Consider the following 14099-nt stretch of genomic DNA (forward strand, 5'->3'; position numbering starts at 1 on the left):
CAACGGCAAGCTCCTCTCCCATGCCACTCACCACACCAAACCCCTGTATCTCATCCTCTACTGTAACAGAATACTGGATGTATTGTGGAGTACAGCCAGTTCCACCTCTTCTCATCAAGCCCACGTGGTCTTGCGTCACCCTTGGCTAAGATCACACAATCCCCACGTAGACTGGTCCACTGTCAAAGTTGTTAGCTCAAGTTCTTTTTGTCATTTCTCATGCCTGCAATCCACCCTCGCGCCAACAACAACTCGCCGCTGGAATTATCTGGCCATCTTCTTCCCCAGTTGGTGCAGGATTTCCCTTGGTCTCCAAAAAGGACTACTCTCTTCACCCCTGTATCGACTACCAAGGTCTCAACGTCATCACCATCAAAAATAAGTATCCCTTGCCTTTAATCAATTCTGCTTTTGAACCAATCCAGGAAACCACCATCTTTTCCAAACTGGATCTAAGGAACGCCTACCATCTGGTCAGAATCTGGGAGGGAGATGAATGGAAGACAGCTTTCAACATGCCCCTTGGCCATTCTGAGTATCTGGTCATGCCATTCAGCCTAATGCCCCCCCTTACACAATACCTCCTCAACAGATCTGTCATTGTTAACCTAGATGACATCCTGGTTTTCTCCTGCGACCCGGAAGAACATGTCAGTGCTTCAGAGGCCCCCTGAAAACAAACTTTTTGTCAAAGCAGAGAAGTGCAGATTTCACATCAGCTCAGTCACTTTCCTGAGGCACATATTAGAGAGTGAGCAGGCGAGGATAGAGAGTGGTCCAAACTCACATCGGTGAAGCAGCTCCAGCAGTTCCTCGGCTTTGCCAACTTCTGCCACCGGTTCATCAGACACTACAGCCAAGTGGCACATCCCTTGCCCAACTCACCTCAACTTACACCCCTTCTCATGGACCCCTGAGGCAGATGCAGCCTTCTCTGAGCTGAAGAAACGATTTCATTCTGACCTCTCGCGACAGTTTATTGTGGAGGTTGATGCCTCCACCTCTGGGATAGAGGCAATTCCCTCCCAGCGCTCAGCCACCAACCAGAAGCTTCATCCCTGCGCCGTCTGTCCGCTCCCAGGTCCTCCAGTGGGTACATTTCTCCCAGTTTTCCTGCCATCTGGGTATCAGCCACACTTTGTCCCTCCTGACACATTGTTTCTGGTGGCCCACCATGGTTATTGACACCCGTGCCTTCACGGCCATCTCAAATGTGTGTGTACACACTGCTGGTGGGAGGCCACCGAGGAGTGCAGCAAGGAGTGCAGCTGGATTCCCTGCCAGCACATCCTGGACACCTCCTTGGTCGAGGACCTTCACCAAGAGCACCTGGCAAGCCCAGGGGGTCGCCTGGAGCTTCCCGTTGCACAGGGTTGGGGTGGGGTGGAGGGACTGTCACGGCTGTGGCTGTACTCCAGCAGATTCCCCAGTGTTTCTTGTGTTTCCCCCCTCCTCTGTGCTGTGCCTCTGTGTGTTGGCGTAGGCGTGGTTTCCCTTCCACACTCTTCCAGCTTCCAGATCCCTGCTCCACCTGTACACCTGCCTTCAATCAGCTCATCTCCTCTCCAATATATCAACCCAGGCTCTTCACCAGATCATTGTTTGAACCTCAGTGGTAGTAAATGTTTCCAGGCTGATTAAGTTAGTGAATTCCTTGTGTCAAGCTATCAATTGTATTCTAACCCGTTTCTCTTGTGTCCCAGGATCATCTCATTCCTGCCTGCCAACCGGCCTACCTGCCAGCCACTTCCTTGCTTCCAAGCTAACCCCTGCCAGCTATGCTTCCCCTCATTCCATGCTCACAGCCACACACCTCCATTTCCCCTCTTTCTCCTGCTGCCGTCGGATCCCCTTCCCCATCATCAACTCCAAGACCAGTAACTCGCCTATAATGAGCCTTTTCTTCACCAAAACCAATGTGTCCTTGTCCTAGGTTTGGAGTTCATAATGCAGACTAATTATTAAATCCATTTACACCCAAGTCAGATTCTATAAAACAAGTGATACACTGTATATGGCAGAACATTTTAAGCAGCAGTTAGTTAACATGCCACATGCCTGTGGTGATGATGTCTGAAGTCAAAGTAGGAAAACACATGCACATACAATACAAAGACATATGCACTGGTTACATATTGAACCAATACTGAAATCTGATGTAAATGTCCTCTGTAAAAAGGTGGTGAGTTGTGCTCTGGTGTTAGTAGTAGTGTCTGGGCTGTAAGATGTTTAGGAAGCGCAACACAATTGCAGTGGCCACAGGCCAGCTGGCTAGTAGCCTCACTGCTCAAACAACACCGTTATTTTTCTTCTTTCTTACTTTTCCTTTTTTTCTCTCAGATTCCTCAACTAGTTTTGCCCGTCCGCATTACTCTTTATTCACTATGTGAATTGTGTGTTTAACTTTTATGTCATGTTATCTCAGTTCACCTATCTTCCCATCACATAACACAAACACAGTTTCACATGTTAAAAAATGCTATGAAACACCACAAACAGGGACAAAGTCAAAGTTGCCATGCATTGTCTCCTTGCCCTTCCTGCCCTTTCATAAACTACACACACATACACTCTCTCATACAAACACACACACACACACACACACTCTGTATCTATTGTTCTTTCTCACACATGGCCTTGATGATGAAAGAAGAAAGAAAAAGGAAAGTAGAACTGAAGTGTCAAACCTCACACCCAGTCTGCTATGCGATAAGATTAGATTTATTTTTCCAGCTGTGACATAGAAAATGAAAGTGGATTATTTAGTTTAAAATGACTGAATTAAATTAAAACTAGTAGGCGTTATTGTTAAGCAAGGAACAGTGGGGGCTTAAATATATAGGCTCAGCATAGCCCTCAGGCAGTGGATAGCACAATCTCCTCTCCTCTTGTTCTCACCAATGGACTTAAAAACATAAACAGCCTTCCAGGACCACAAAGCCTGTGTAGAAAATCAGAAAATCATTTCCTCTTCACTCTAGATTCCCTCATGCGCTCTCTCTCTCTCTTTTCTTCTGTTCTCTCTGCCGTCCCCCTTCTCCCTCAGAGCAAGTACACAGGGGGCTGCCAGGGTGCATCAATCCAGGGTTGAGCTCGTGCCTTGACGTGGAGAAACACAAAGTGCAGAGATTTGGTGCATAAACATGTGTGCTCTTAAAAAGGGCTTCAGCAAGCGAGGAGAAGGGAACTCTGCCAAATCCCCCCATTCAGCCTCAGACCGAAGGAGGCAACATCCTGACAGCTTTGAGGTGGGGGGAGTGGGGGTACTGGATGGAAAGAAGGGGTAGAAAGAATAGGAGGGAGAGAGATAGCAACTGAGGAAGAGATTGTGATGGAGGAGGAGGGAGAATGAGATGAAGAGGTAAAGAGAGAACATCAGCTCCTGGGGATAAAAAACAAATCTCAGGGAGTCTCAAAGTGATAATCCGCTGTATTTTCATATTGAAAAAACTGGCTGTTCCATATCTCTGTCATATAACGAAACTGGGAATAAACTTGTAGGTTGTCCACTTTCTTCTGTTCAGTAAAAATCTGTGGCAAAACCTTGCACCTCCTTCCCCCCACCTCACCCAACTGATGAGGTTCAAAGTTCATTCTTGACCTTCCAATTAGTAGCTGTAATGAAGCTTTCAATCTAATCACATGATTTTCATCAGAAGATAGAGTTTTCCTAGTTGTAATTATTTGTCCTGAGCACTTGAAGGACTTCACATCCACATTGGCTTAAAAATTGGGGATCAAAGTTCAGTCTTGAATTTGACAACAGATTTACAAAAAATGTTGTATAGTAGAGTTAATTTCAGGAAATTTTAGTTTAATTACAATTTGAGTCTTACTTTTGTAATTCTGGTCATTGTTGCTTTTGTTTGTGATTACATTGTACGCACCAAAGGAACTGCCAAATATGAGAAAACAGCAACATTGTTAAAGCAAAGTCGATGGGGCCTCTGAAGAAATATGAGCAGTTAGATGATCAGAAAGTTCACCAGACTTTGTAATTTACTTTATTTGGAGGTAAAACTTAAAGGCACTGCTCCCGAAATGTCAGTAATACTCCTGCATTTCACAGGAAAACCTTAAGTGTGCGAAACTACAAATAACCATTTTAACCAGGATGTTGGTCTGTAAACTGTGATGGGTCGACATCTGGGGGTTAATTTAGAACTGCATTTGCCCCATTAGACTTCTTTTTACCATTGTTTTTATGATCTCAGCAATTACTTTGATGAGTACAGTGTTAATTTTATATGGAAATGAAGGGTAAACTATAATCTAAAACCCAGTTTGTAATGAATTTGATTTATCCTTGTGTTGTAAAACATGCAGTAGACTAGAAACTTAACAGAAATAGAAATATACTGTAATATAAAATGGTGGGACTTTGTTGGTTTTTATTTATTTAATTACTTATTTTACTGAGGCTTTCAATTCCAGCATGAAGACAAAGCTTTTTATGATATTTCTACACCTCTTAGTTATTAATCTATGATTTTACTGGGATTTCTCTCCCTTTCTGGTCATCCATTGATCATTTTTAGTTGAAAGTTATTTAAACCATGTGACCTGTTTCATCTCTCAGCTGCCATGGCAGTCTGTGCAGCTTTGCCCCTCCATCACCCCACTGCCACCAGTGTCAAGGCCCTGTCTACGGCTCCCTAGGGAGATTTCCTATTGGCTGCTATTTTTAGGGCTCTATCCCTGTAAATCAGCAGTCTGCTTACTACAGCATGAAAGTTATTTTGTTATCACTCCAAAACATTGTTACTGTATTGCTTTGCACCGAGTGGCGTGACCTTTGACCTTTGTCATACACTTGCAGAAACGACATGAAATAAGATCCAGTTTGGGTAACAGATTCATGAGTTTGAATGCTTGTCAGACACCAAAACAATGCACAGAGGTTTAGAATAGAATATTTTAATATTTTAAAACTTAAGTTATCACCGCAGCAATTCTTATATTCTTATTTGTATCTTTTGCTGTGACGATTGCGAGGTAGAAATTAGGAGTGCAGCAGTACGTGTATTTGTCGTCAACCATTCGGTATATGATGTTCTGTTCAGTACGTGACTTTCCTTGGTTCGGTATGCTCTGTGACCCAAACAATTACTGTCAAAATAGTTCAATAATCCACTTACTCTGATGTGCGGAACAATAATTTTAGAACTTGTTGACAGCACACCACTAAGTTGTAGCATGCTCATGGATGTATGCTAGCCGGTTTAGCCATGGTAACCTGGTTATCCTGGTTACCATGGTTTCTCTGTAGTGAATGACAAACAATAGACCCATAACACTGACCGAATACAACACTATTATTAAAATATGCTCCGTTATCTCCGTAGTGAAATGGCACCACATTTTCCCATCCCCCTCCCCTCTCTGTGACAGTCACCTTTGAGTTACTGCTGTACTGAAAACGTATCGAATTGTGACCCCAAAACCGAGTTACATATCGAAACGTGAATTTTTCATCTATCAGGAGTGTGCCCTTGCATTGATTTGATTGGCCACTGCAGCGCCTTGTCGTATGATGATTTGTGGTCTCACAAGAGTTTCACCACGTTCAGCTTTTTTGCTTTGGCAACCCTACTGTGACACTGGACTGCCCCCATTCAAATGAATGAGAGAGCAGAGCTAAAGTCGGTGTGAACGTGGCCTAACTGTCTCACGTGTACACAAGCGGGTGCTTGGTGGATGTAGTCTATGTTCTTCTAATCCAAGCACTAAAAGCCACAGCCTTGATGCTCAGTCACTGCTCGGAGCTAACAGATTTTTACCTGAGATATTTCATTCCCTCTCATTCTTCTCTTGCTGCAGATTGATTTTAGTCAGTCAAAACCTTTCAGTCCGCTGTTAAATGAAGAGAGAGGAAGAGTTCAAGGAAAAGTCTCCATTGTCTGCGTTGCAGTCAGGTAGCAGGACAATTGCTTTGTGTGTGAGTGTGTGCGCTCATGTACACTGTTTTGTGTATTTGTCTGTGTTTGCACGTGTGTGTTTCCGAGCTGTCTGGACCGGTCATTTTTTTTTTGTAAATCATTCACTTTTTATTTATCTTCCCAGGCTAGTGTTTCATTAACCCTGCTGTGACACAGACTCCCTTTCATTCACTTCTCGCATTTTCTGTTCGAGCCGCTCTCTCTCTCTCTCTCTCTCTCACACAGCACCAAAGATTACTAATAAATAAGTGACACCAGACAGACAACAGTCTATTTTCTCTCAGCCATAATTAACTGACTTGATGTTTTGAAGGAGAGGAGAAAAAAATCCAACTAATTAGGAATGAGTTAAGATTCGCACAAAGAGTACAGATTGTTAATTAATTTTCCACACAGCCATTGTCGGGGAAGAAAACAGCTTTGTTTACAGTGCAATGTTTGCCACAGCGGTTAAAGCAGTGCACTTGCTGTGGAAGCACGGCAGGGAAAGGTCTCTGACATACTGTAGTCCCTCTGTACAATAACCTTGAGCAGAAAGAACAAGACTGTCTCTTGAGTCAGATAAATAAAGGGGTGGACCGAAATGTTGTCAGTCAGGCAACACAGAAAAAAACAAATGCTGAAAAACATCCCTGCTACTCACCCAGTCTCTCTTTCCCAAAATGCACTTTGACATTTGCTGAACTTACAGGTGCACTCTGTAGAGTTGTAGAGTTGAGATTACAGTTCATTGCTTCGTGATTGAGGGGTCAGTTCACCAAATTCATAAAACACATATTTTTTTTCTGTTGCTGTTAGTGGTATCTACAGGCAACCCAGTCTTACAGCAGTTTGTAAAACAGTCAGGAAATTTAATCTATATATTCGTGTACATGGACACAAATTCTCCTTTTTTTTATGACACTCAGCACGACTTTCAAACTAATGTATTTCAATTGGAAGTATGTTTCGTGCCTGCACCACTTTTTTTTTTTTCTGTCAATCGAAAGTCCGGAGCACAGAAGCTGTATTGTAATTTTCTCATTTCAGAGGCACAAGATATCCCCGGCCTAGTTTCTTCTTTAGTGGAAATAGTGACCAAAATTAGTCACTTTAAAATCTATTTACAGAATAGAATAGTAATAATTGTGAAATGGGATATAAAACTTGAAATGAAATATTGACTGTACAAAGGAAAAATGAACTGTATGCTGTGGACAAAGAAATGAAGTGTATGAAATATATGACAAGAGCAAAGATTAAATGTGACGTGCATAAATAATTAAACAATGTAACAGTGGAGGTTGAATGCGATGTGCAATCTAAATATATGAAAGTGACAAGTGCAGGGATTAAATGAGGGATGTGAAATGTAAAGTCCTGTTTGACAACCTCATCTTCAATGTGGTATTGATGCACACACACACACACACACACACAACATTGGAGTGCTTTATTGCATGACGTGGCTCAATATTAATTGAGGAAGACTATGTTTTAAGAAAGATGATTTGATATAAATATCCTCAGACACATATTCTTGGAAATATAAAATTAACTGAGCAGCTATACATTTTACAATCACAGACTATAAAACACCTTTGTTAACAGTGATAGTGGTGTTTGGATTTCCACAGACTGGTGGAAATATGAAATGGAATGAAGCCTACCGACAGCAATGTAATGTGCCACATCCATGCACAACACAACGCCTTTCCGTAGCCTTCTGATGTCAAAAACTGACCAAAAACACTTTTATTTCACAGAATCGAAAGAGAAATAATTAAAACTGATGGCCATGACATGACTACTTCATAAACTGCTGTGATACTGGACTGCTACAGGAAGTCATGCAAAAGTCTCTGCCTGCAACCCAGTTCAATGAAGAGTTTTATTTCTTTTGCTCACAGCATTGAAAACTCACTCTGAAAAATCATGTAAAACCTCAAATTTATACTGAAAGTATACTCAAAACCATGTACATTTCTGTAGAGCTTGTATTTTTATGATGTGAGTGAGATAGAAATAGTAGCCTACATCTAGAAGAAAACAAAAATTGTAAATAATATCTGAAATCACTGAGAGTTTAGCTCACACACAATATTATAAGGCTATGATGTTGTACACCTACTGCTAACCGTCTCAGTCATATTCATAACTGGATGTCTCAAAAGAGTGTTTGTCCTACAGGAATCTGGTGTGCAGCTTACCTCACATCACTGACACCTCCATACTTTGGTGGTAAAAGTGGCAGAGAGAGCAATTTGTTTGTCTGTCTTTTGGTCTCTACCTGTCTGCCTGCCCATTTATCTGTTCAGTTTCCTGCCCAGACAGGGATTGATGGGTTTGGGAGGTGGAATACACTCAAGACGGACACACAGAGACAGAGAGAAGGAGTCGCTCGTAAGTGTAAATGAACACGCACATGTCTACATCCATGTTACCACGTCAGTTCAAGTACCACAGTAGAGAAGGTGTGTGTGTGAGTGTGTGTGTGTGTGTGGATGAGAGCGGCCTGAGCCCCCGCCTGTATTAAGAGGGCCCTGGCAGCAAGAGATAGCGGCTCTATCTTAATGGCTTCAGCCGCCTGCCACTCAGCCTTCAGACGGGGTCCTCTGCCTGCACGTGTCTCCCCACGATAAAGCCACTTCACAGGGGCTTGCGCCTCTCCATGCTGGCCTCTCCTCTCTCCTCCTCGCCCAGGAAAGAGGAGAGAGAGAAAAGAAAAAGATGGCAGAGGTATTGATATATGAGCTCACCCTGAGACAGACGAGCTGTGAGAGAGAGACGGACGGAAAGAAAAAGGAGCACTCACGCCACTGGCCTTCATGCTCAATTCCGAATTGTTGATCATATCTGATATTTTTGAAAGACTGTCCTAGGATGTAACCTAGAATATGATATCTGATACAACAATGCAAAAAACATATGTTTGCAGGGCCACCGCAAGATGTCACAACTATTTTAGGACCTGTTTTCTCCTGCTTGTTTTGAGGGCATTTTCCTTACAGTTGTATGTGCGTTCAAGTTCTGGATAAAAGTGAGGTGTCTCCTCAGACACTAGTCAAGTTTTCCATCTGGCTTTCTTTCCATTGTTGTGTCTCAGTGTCATTAATGTATTAATGCTGGCTCAGGTAAGCTGCTGTGGGTGCCAAAATTATAGCTGTCAGGTGAATGATGCAAGCTTTACTCAGACCAATGTTATTGCACTAGTAGCTCACCCTAAGGAGTAGCATAAATTGGTAGAACAGCAGCAGCAGCAGCGGTGGGACAAACACAGGTATACCACCACCATGGATCAATCCTGACCCCGCTGGATTGGACTTGTTGACATGCAAACTTCCTTATGAAATGCTATATGAGCAGCAGCAGTGTTTTCAAAGGAGCAGCAGTGGCAGAGCAAGAGTGACAAGTGCATGTCTGCTCAAATAGGCCACCTTATTGTAACGGATGCACTGGAAATGCGTTGTCATGAGTATGTCAGTGCAGCTCTTGTCGTAAGCTCTTGAAGCTTACAGGTTTCATTCCACTTAATGCTGAAGTTCAACCTTAACAGTATATACAGTTTGAATAGCCATTTAACCCTAATGCTCTGCTTTAACAGCTCAAACAATATTTAACATTGTTTTATCAGCTTGATGTTTTTTGTCTTTTCCTAATTTTATGAGAGTTGCTTAAAGATATGATTTTAAACTGATGACATGATTTAGTACACCAGAGAAAAGTATGTATTTCCTCTGTTTGAGGTCTCAGAGACCCCCGCTGTAAAACAAAATTAAACTTGGTTTTTCGTCTGCTCTACGTCTGTGATTGGTGTTGATAGTCATGTTTACACTGCATTTGGATTTTTTGGATATTGGATTTTTTTTTACCTGGTTGTTCATAAGAGATCCAACAGAGAGTTAAACCTTTCTGGGGTGTAACTGACCCCAAACAGAAGTAACATAATCTACATCAAATGTGCAAGCTCAGTGTGTGGCAAAGGGAAGAGTTATCACCTTTATACTTTCCTATATGTTGGGATTTAATAAGATCAGAAGAAAAAAAGGGAAACATTTGTAAGAGATTTTTTTTTTGCAATTACTGTTATTACATTTATACACAGAATTAAAGCCAATTTAACACAAGGGTTAAGTTGCTTCATCAAAGCTCTAGGCAGGTAGCTCAGACTGTCATGTAATGGTGAGAAGATACAACACCTCTGTTATAGAGGTAACCTACCCCTTAGGACAGAATATTGATATTAGTAGTTTTTGTGCAATGTTCATTTTTATCTGTATTAGATTATGGTGATGTGACTTATACATATCACACTGCATTACATTATGAAACAGCTGCAGGCTCACACACTCACCACTGCATTTTATATGAGTCTATAGGATGATCCTCCATACCAGAGAAGAAAAAATACACGTGTTGCTATTTATTGTCAAGACAATGTTAGGTATACTTCCTACTTACATCTCCAGCCTCTTATCCTTCCAGGAATTATAGCACTAGATCTACTAATCGAATTCTTTTAAATGTCCCCAGGGTGCACTCAGAGCTTGGTAAAACTGCTTTCTCCTTTTATGCACCTTGGGCATGGAATGAGCTGCAAAATACCATTACCTTATAAGCACTCCCTTCTTTGACCAAAGGTCTTTTACAAACTGACCTGAAGGAAACATGTTGCTGTTTTATATAACCTTGACTTGAGGTGGTCTGCGTTATGGATATGGATGGTGTGGCCTGTATGCCCTTCTTTATGTATGTGTTCTATGATGTGAATTTTTTTTTTAACGTGAAACCGCTTATGCTGCCTTCTTGACCAGGATTCCCTGTAAGAAGAGATTCTGCATCTCAATGGGACCTTCCAGGCTAAATAAATGATAAATAAAAATAAATAAATTTTTTTTAAAAATCTGTCACCCTTAACTTTTAATGTTGAGGTGGAAAGTTCATTCTTGACCTTGGAAATTGGAGTTGACGTAACTATCAGTGTTCAGAGTAAGTGGACCTTGAGTTGAGATTGTTTTGTCAACTGCTGTCTCAAAGGTCAAGGATGAACTGTCAACCTCTACGTTTTAGCTAACAAGGATGAGAAGAACCTTAAAGTGCTCAGAATCATGGAAAGTTCCGACATCGAAACAGCTGATGAAGACCATGAGATATGATCAAAAGCAACCTGAACCAGCAAGTAATTGAACCTTGAGTTGAGATTATTTTGTCAAATGCTGCTTCCAAGGTCAAGAATGAACTGTCTTCCTCAACTATTGATTTTTACAATGGTATGAATGACAACTACGGTATCATCATCAAGTCAGGGAAAGACGGCATGAAATTTGGACGTGTTACACTTTCATCCAACACCCCCGTCCTCATAGCCTTACTTTCCTCCTTGCTACATAAAAGGCACACCTCTCCCAGAGAATGGTGTCACTGGATGTAAATTATGAACCTAATTCCTAGGATACCGGTGTGAATAATCAGTTCTCAACATCAATCAGTCATTCATAACTCAGTAGCTGACCGTATCTGTCTTGCAGTGAACAGCTACAATTGAAATTCTAAAAAACCTTTGCAAACTTTGGACTGCTCTCTCCTAGGATTTTGATTCACAGCACAGCAATATTCAACAAGCTCTTGCGTGCTCATTTCTCTCCGATTTAAATGCAAAATATGTCATTTTCTAGATGTGATCTTGCTCTTCCACAGAAAACCCTCTTAGGTCCATAACTACTGATTTGCCACATTGTGTCCAATGTGTGTGTGTGTGTGTGTGTGTGTCTTCGCATTTGCATAATATTCTGCGCGAATGTTTATGAAAATGTGTGGGAGATGTGTGTGAATATATGTGTGTGTCTTCAGGCTTTGGGATTGTTTACTGCCGATCTCTCCCTGCCCCTGCTCATACTCGGCCCCTAATGCACTACAGCTGTTAGGGTCCCGACACAGGGGCCTCCCATCAACGGTTTCATTGTAATGGACTGTGTGTGCATGTGTGCGTGTGTGTGTGTGATGCTTGCTTCTCCGTGTGTTTTTTCCTGTGTTTGTGAATGAGAGCGCGACCGTGTGTGTGTGTGTGTGTGTGTGTGTGTGTGTGTGTGTGTTCCTTCTGGCTATTTTTTTTCCTGTTTCTCTGTGACAGTGCGTTTGGTTCGTGCGTGTGTGCGTGCAGGTCTGTATATCCTGTCCTTATACGTACGGCGTCTCCATCTTTCTCGTGTCACCTCCCTCCTTTCTTTCCAGAAACACAACTCTGATTATGAACCTTTGAATCACTTAACAAGCGTCTTTTGCTTCAGCCCAGGTGAAACACTCCCTTTTCATTTTCTTGTCGCTATTCTCTCACTGAACACAATACGCTCCGGTGGCCTTGTTTATTCATATTCCTCAACATGTTCTAACTGCAGACGATGGCTTACACTTGAGAGCCTGGTTACTCTAGAAGAACTGTTCTCCTAGCTTGTTTGCATTCACCCCCCCCCCCCCAATCCTATCTCTTTATGCCTTAAAACATGCTTTCTTTGCAGCATAGTACACTGAAAGACCCTGACTGATTGATACATGCTGATGATAAACTTTTCCATACATGAACGTTTAAGTACATTTATTGTTGTGCATTTACAATATCATCTGCATCAGCTATATAATCCATTGTCAAATCTCACTTACTCATGATCAGTTCATGGACAAGTAAACTCTTAAAGCCACTATTTTCTATACCAAGTTTATGAATCGTAATGACATAAACATCTATTCAAAATATGACGACCATGTGGCTCATCCCCATTCTCTCAGTTGCCTGAAGTGGGAAGGGTGCAGGGCAGTGTGGGTGCCCAGGTCAGTGTTGCTCCGTTATGTTGACGGATTGCCGCCGACTCAGCCGCATAATGGTGAAATTAAGTTTCTGTAATGCACAAATGAGGTTATCATTGGTTTTGCAGCTGTTTACGGGGTCAAGGAGAGATGCCGTTTCCAATCGGGGCTCAATTTAGTCGGGGAATGCGATTAGATTTAGCCCTCCCAGTGTATTCTCTCCATTTGACCATGAATTAGATTAGGTAAATAGAAAACTAATGCCACTGATTGTTGTTGACATTGACATGTTCATATTGCTGTCTAGAGAGCAGAGAGGGGAGTGGATGTGTGTTTTGTCTGTGTGTGTGTGTGTATACATATATGTGGTTATACAATGTCTAGCAATGTAAAGGTGGAATTTGATATCTTTGGTAGTAGTCTTCTAAATCCCTGTGTGTGAATGTGTTTCTCTGTGCGTATGTATGAGAGAAACAAAAAGAGATGTTTTCACGGAATTAAAATTAGGATGGGGTCACATCGATTTCCCATGATCCTCCCAGCCTAAGTTCTACTATCTGCTACTTTTTAAATAATTTAAACTTAGTTCAGTGGTCCAAAACTTACAAAGAAAAGTGCATCTCCTCTACTGGAAGTCAAAACTGCTATTATTCTCATTACTCACTTATGTCGTTTATGTTTGGATTACTCTGACAGTATAATAATATATTCTTTATCAGCTTGTTTCAACTCATCGTTGAAGCTATCTGATGTTTACACTAAGTATGGCTGCTCCTTTCCATCAAATGGAAATATTCTAGATGTCTAATACATTGTTTTATACACGTCCCTGTGTCATTCAGAATATTTGGCATCTTTAGAAACTAGAATTTAAAATAAAGTTATGTGAGTTTGAACAATGTTTGGTTTTACAGCTTGAGTTTTTCCACAGGTAGGTCAGGGGGTCAGTTTATGCTCAATCATATGTAGTTCATATGACATGTTTTCCGCCCACGATGAAAATCAAAAGGGTTTATGGTCGTTCCGAACGGCCACACTCAAAGGCGGAGTGAAAAGCTGACCGTCATAGAGGGGAGGGAGAGGTGATATTGTTTAAATACCAGGATAATATCGCACATTTTAGTCTCACGTGGAGGGCATTCGTAGTGTTGCACTCGGTTGTTGTCGTGAAAAGTGACACGATTATATGTAAAGAATTAAAAAAGAGAACAAGAGAGAGTTTGAACCTCCTTTCTCATCTCCAAAGAGTCGGCCAATCACAGCATGAAACTGTGTGAATGTCAAATTTTGAAAGTTACAAAAACAGTCTGGCACAGCTCCCCCAATCCGACGTCAGAAAGGTGTCAATGTCCAACAAGCAGGTCTGACGTATAGTATATT

The 14099-nt window shown here is 41.7% G+C and overlaps 1 long non-coding RNA gene across 1 annotated transcript in view; it reads right to left on the bottom strand.

Annotated features, from left to right (window-relative positions):
* Positions 1-1958: 1958 nt before the first annotated feature.
* Positions 1959-14099, bottom strand: part of LOC121890466 — a 150082-nt gene continuing 137941 nt past the window's right edge. Inside the window, exon 4 of the long non-coding RNA XR_006093803.1 lies at positions 1959-3099. This is a non-coding gene — a long non-coding RNA (uncharacterized LOC121890466). The remainder of the gene's footprint in view (positions 3100-14099) is intronic.

This window comes from Thunnus maccoyii, chromosome 23 (assembly GCF_910596095.1).
Source record: "Thunnus maccoyii chromosome 23, fThuMac1.1, whole genome shotgun sequence".
Classification (NCBI taxonomy): Eukaryota; Metazoa; Chordata; class Actinopteri; order Scombriformes; family Scombridae; genus Thunnus; species Thunnus maccoyii.